Source organism: Ursus maritimus, unplaced genomic scaffold, assembly GCF_017311325.1.
Source record: "Ursus maritimus isolate PB19 unplaced genomic scaffold, ASM1731132v1 scaffold_23, whole genome shotgun sequence".
In the NCBI taxonomy this organism is placed as follows: Eukaryota; Metazoa; Chordata; class Mammalia; order Carnivora; family Ursidae; genus Ursus; species Ursus maritimus.
This window is the reverse complement of record NW_024424786.1, coordinates 38027419-38033418: the sequence shown is the minus strand read 5'-3', so window position 1 is coordinate 38033418 and position 6000 is coordinate 38027419.

Here is a 6000-nt window from a genome sequence, read left to right as displayed (position 1 = left end):
TATGCTGGGTCAATGTTGGTGGTTTTCACTACTCCCTTCCCCAGTGCTAAAAATCGGGAGCGTGGGGCACCTGGGTGGCTCAGTGCGTTAAGCGTCTGACTCTTGATTTTGGCTCAGGTCATGATGTCAGGGTTGTGAGGTCGAACCCCGTGCTGGGGTCTGAGCTGGTTGTGGAGTCTGCTTAAGATTCTCTCTCTCTCTCTTAAATAAATAAATAAATTCAAATAAATAAATAAATAAAGTTTAAAAAAAAATCACAGGGAGAGTTGGCTTCCGGTCACTTTTTATTAATTTTCAGAGTCAGTGCCTGACTTCTGCCTCCATATCATGAGGCACTAGGGAGAGCCCCAGCACATTCTCTCCCTCCTTTCTCTTTCCTCTTTATCAGTCTACAAAAATAAAAATGTTATTTTTAGCCTGTCAGTCAATACGTTTCTTTACGCATAAGATTTTTCAAAGTTTCCAGTTACAGGGGATACATACGGAGACTCTTGTTCTACGATGTGAGACATCGAAAGGTAATATTTTGGTTATCTGGTTAATAGTTAACATTTATCCACATTGATATAATTGCAAAATAATCAGGTCTTGAAATTCATCAAGGGTGAAATGAATACATTTCAGACAGATTCGTGGTTTAGAGAGAATCCAGTTTTATAAGCTGATCTCATCTTTATTGGAAGCAAGAGAGACAGGAGCAAGGCGAAACAATGAATTTACAACTTTTTGGAATACGTTGACTGTGGTTAGAACTTCCCACCCAGGAACACGTGCGATCCTCCGATGGGCTGGCCAGAGAGTGATGGCAGATCTTCTTTGGGAGTCAGGGTTATCTCTCGGGGGCCTCTTGCCGACCGACGTGGTCCCGCCTGGAAGAAGAGAGATGGGGATAAAAAGGCTCTCTACGTCTCTAACGTGTTTAATCTACTGTCTCAGTTTCCACATCGATCTCAACGTTTCCACCAGAGGCTTGGAAGCAGGACCCTGCTGTGCTGGATTCATATTTGAGTGCTTTTTTCCCCCCTTTTGCTTACCTGGATTTTCTAATTTTTCTTCAGGAACTGACAAGATAACACAAATTTGGATCACGCCCTCACGGGGCTCACGTTCGAGAGAGGAAAGCAGACATAAGCGAACATACTCCAGGGAGATAAGTGTACGACAGAGCCTAGATGAAGTGCGATGGTGGTAGAGAGAGCCCCCGGGCCTCGGGGCCGCAGGGGCAGGGCGGGAAGAGCCCAAGAGCTGAGTCTTGAAGGACCCGCAAATTTGCTAGATGTGGCAGAGAAATACAGGTGCCCATACAGGATGCCCAGTGAAACCTGAATTTTAGATAAATGATGGATTTTTTTCTTAGTATAGCTGTGTTCCAGATATTGCATGGATCACAAAGGGCGGAGTGTGGATCTTCAGGTGACTTGGAGAAGCGGAGGTACTTCAGGCAGTGGGAAGTGCCTGCAGAGGTGCGGAGATGGGAGCTGCGTGGATGCGGTGCGTCTTTCGGATGTAAACTCACAGGAGTGTAGATAAGTGTCCCCTGAGGAAGGAGGTCTGCCCACCAGGAGGACCCTCTGTTTGGCGCTGTTGGCATCCGGTTTCCTGTTTGCTTGCCCTTCCTTCCATTCCTCTGTCTTCCATAGACCGCACGCTTGGGGTGTCGGGGAACAGATGAGAAGTGGGACCTGGGTCTTTCTCCCGGCTTCGTCGCCTGGGAACCTGTGTGAGGGGACAGAATGAGAAGGGCTCCATCTCTCAGAGGAGGCAGCACACTAAGCCTTCAGACCCGTAGCTGCAACCGGATCACATTTATTTGCAAAGATTTTATTTATTTAAGAGAGAGCGAGAGTGGGGGGAGGGGCAGAGGGAAGGGAGAAGGAAGGGGAAGAATCTCAGTTTCTGTGCTGAGCCCGGAGCCCAGAGCGGGGCTCAATCCCATGACCCTGAGATCATGACCTGAGCTGAACCCAAGAGTCGGATGCTTAACTGACTGAGCCCTGCAGGAGCCCCCAGAAACATGTTTTTTCGTTTGCTCTGAGAACTGTCTAGTCGACTAGACAAGTATGTTCTCCGCCGTGGACAAGTCATGAAGGTTGGGCAGTGAGCACAGACTTAGTATCAAGAGCCCGGTTGAAGGGACACCCACGCAAGGCTCCTTGCCAACAGAGGCTGCCGTGATTCCCCCATCGCTCCGTCTTCCTGCTCAGGACCCCGTCTCTCTGGTGCTGTGGCCGGTCCCTCCTCTTTGGCACGTCAGCCCTTTCTGGTCATCTAGCGGGGCCCAGACAGCAGGTTAGATTTCCACTTACTAGATGACACCCCCATTCTTCACGTGACTCCCTCAGCACCTTGGTGGAGCGCAAGGTGTGGCAGAAATCTTTTCTCTTCGTTGGGGACCATCTCTTGGTTTGTCCCCGTAGACGGCTCACTACTTTCACTGTCTGTGAATTTGCCCCCCTAACTTGGAGCGCATCCTTGTTTCCAAGCCTGGTCCACTGCTGCCCCCCCAGTGGAGGCCGGAGCCACAGGCAGGGTCCGTCTCCAAGGAGGGCCTCCAGGGCCAGGGGAGGAGTCTGGACTTTATGCTATAGGAGACTGACAGCAGAGAAGGATTTTAGACAAAAGCATGGCATTTCTGTTTGATTTCTGGCAATCGTGGGGAGGGTATCGTGGAAGGGGGCAAGACTGAAATCTTAGAGACTGGGGGCCGAATAATGACTCCCAAAGATGCCCCCGTCTGAATCCCCAGAACTCGTGCTTATGCTAGGTTCCATGGCAAAGGGGAACGGAGGTTGCATGTGGAATTGAGATGACTAATCAGAGGTTGCCGAGTGGCCTTGAGCAGCTGGCTTAGCGGGGGGTCCCTGCCATGCAAGCAGCACTGCTTTGTCTGCAGCAGAGGGAGGCAGAGGCGGAGACCAGAGCCAGAGAACAGAAGACGCTGCACTGCTGAGTTTGAAGGCATGGGGAGGACCACAGGGCCAGGAACAAAGGCGGCCTCTAGGAACGGTGAAGCAGGGAACCGGAGTCTCCCTAGAGCCCTCGGAAGGAACACAGCCTGCTGACATCTTGGTTTTTGGCACCGTGAAACCATTTTGGACTTCTGACGCCCAGACCTATAAGATAATACAATTTTTAAAGCCACTCTGTTTCTGGCCATCTGCTCTAGCAGCCATAGGAAACGAATTTAGAGACTATTTGCAATCATCCAGGCTACAGACGGTGAAGGTCTGCTGTTGGCGACAAGGGGCAGCAGGAAGGGGACAAGCTCAAGGGAAACTGAGGACATAGACTCAGAGATGATTTGACACATAGGGTTGGGGTGCAGAAGACCCTGAGGCTTGCTCCTCATCTCATCTGTCCCGCAAGGCAGCCCCGACCCGAACCTCCACCCGGTCCCAGGGCTGAGGGAGTACCCCCGGGTCACCGGCGCCACGGGAGAGAATTCTAAAGGACGCTCCGTCGTTACACGTCCCACAGTTAACACAGGACGGTCGGGCCCCACAGACACACAACCTCAGATATTTTATGGGTTAACTAGACTTTTGGGATGGGCTAGGAATCCCCTCACTTGGTGGGGAACAAATCTGAGTTCCGAACCCCAACACTGGCCACTGTGCTTGTTTAGCTGAATCTATTTTCAGATTTTTTTTTTCACATGTGCTATAGTTTTGTAATTTGAGTTTGCTCGTGGAAAGATGGGGGGTGGCTTACGACAGATGATTCACCCTCACATCGTCCCATGTGCCTGTTGGTGTGTTCCGCACACGCTTGGGAGAAGCGCTCCCTAATCACACGTTTCAGGATGTGTTGTTCGTGTGGCCCGTCAGCACAGATCAAGGAGCATTTCATCGTCTCTCTGAGGCCCTTCCGAGGGGCGGTCACCCTACGGAGAATTACCACCCACCCGGCCTCTCGGCCTTCGCAAACAGCATGCCTTGCCTCAGCCATAAACTCGACATAATTTTATCCACATCATCTAGATAAAGTTGATGCGGGCTGGTTTTGCTTCCTCTTCCTGCCTCGTGAGTCATTTATAGATGTTTCTGCCAGGCTAACCTCGACTGCCTTGCACTGAGGGTGTAAAACCAGCTTTCCTAGGGATCCGTCACGTCAGGGGACACGGTGACTTGCAGGGACGGCAAGCCCGGGATTTTGCACTGTGACGACACGTCTGAGACTCACCATTCCTTCCCTGCAAGAGTAAATGTTACTTTGAGGGCAGGTGGTGGGGGTGACAGACTATTTGCCAAGACCGTGTTCACCCAGATTCACCCTTTGGTTGACAATGTGATTGAGGAATGTGGTCTTTCCCCTGGGCTCCTCAGAGGTGTGAAGGCCAAAACGAATACAGTGCTAAAAATACAATTTCTTGGCTTTGTTTTCCTTTGTTTTATATATATATATATATATAGAGAGAGAGAGAGAGAGAGAGAGAGAGAGACGAAATATATATATTTTGAGAGAAATATATATATAAAATATATACATATATATATTTTTGAGAGAAATATATATAAATATGTATACTTTTTTTTTTGCTTTGTTGGGACGCATTTAAATTTTTTCTTTAGATAGTTTGTGTGTAATGCTTCTCGAAGGCAGGAGGCTTACATTCGTACACTGGCCTCCCTGTGTTTTTGTTTGGCATATTCATAGTGAAAATGGCTGATTTTATAATTATATATTTAGATGATACAGGGGTAAACAGGCTTTTTCTCCTCCTCTCCTCTTCCTTCTTCAAATGTAGAAACCGTTCTTAGCTTGAGGTCCATTCAAAAACAGGCCATGGATGGGGCGCCTGGGGGGCTCGGTCAGTTAAGCGTCTGCCTTCGGCTCAGGTCCTGATTCCAGGGTCCGGGGATCGAGCCCCATATGGGCTCCCTGCTCAGTGGAGAGCCTGCTTCTCCTTCTCCCCCTGCTGTTCTCCCTCTCTCTGTTAAATAAATAAATAAATAAATAAATAAATAAATAAATAAATAAATTCTTCAAAAATAGGCCATGGCTTGAATGCACTGGCCGGAGTGTGTGGACCCATCTCTAACTTATGGGTAAGCACATGCAGTCAGAAAAGAACCCAACGAACATTCCTTCAGTTCTCCAGTTTCCTTCTGTTTTCTGGCAACACGCATCACACGGAGTCGTGCTCTTTCTGTGGTTGGGATCAGTTCATCTTGCATTCTGCTCCCTTAAACCTGAACACACGTTTCGTGTTCACAGCTCACATCCGTGCGGGTCACCTCCATCTCTAGCCCCCTTGAGGCCGACACTCGCTGCAATGTCACTGGACTTCCTTTCATCTCCAGATACCTGTGTTTTATTTGCCCTAGGTACGTACTTCTCGGGCTGTGAATAGGTAATTAAAATTCTGAACCTTTTACGACCCTGGATCTTTATCCGTTTGAACAATACTCATCTAGGTGGATGGCTCGCAGGGGGTGGGGGGGCGAAGGTATGTGAGTTGATGATGACCTGAGCAGCGAGGGAGTGAGTGTAGGAGGTGGGAGAGTCCGGAGGCCCCCCACCAGGGTCCCACCTTCTGCCAAGAATCTCTTTTGAAATTGCCAATCTTGATGACCTGCTCCGGAATTTTTACCACTGCAGTCCCTCCTTTGACCCACAGTCCCTCAGCATTGTCCCACAGTGATGGGGCGTGGTGGCCTGAGGACGTGCGTGCACGTGTGTTTTGGGGGTGGGTGGACATTGCTCATCAATCTTTATTGGCTTAGCAGATTCCTGCTTCTGGAATCTCCTTCTCTGTAGAGCAGGGGTTGGGGCCTGGGCTCTGGAATCTGGGTTGTGTGAAGACTAAATAAGAAATTGCAAGAATGCCCTCCAGCAAGTAAGCCAACTATAAAGATAATTATTAGGTTGCGCTTTCTGCTGCCAGACTTGAAAAGTGGGGCGGGAGGTCGAAGGTCAGCTCGAGCAGCGCCCCTTGGTCCTCTCGGGTTGTAGATTCTGCTGGACTCGCCCTTGGAATCGTCTGGGAATGGAATTATT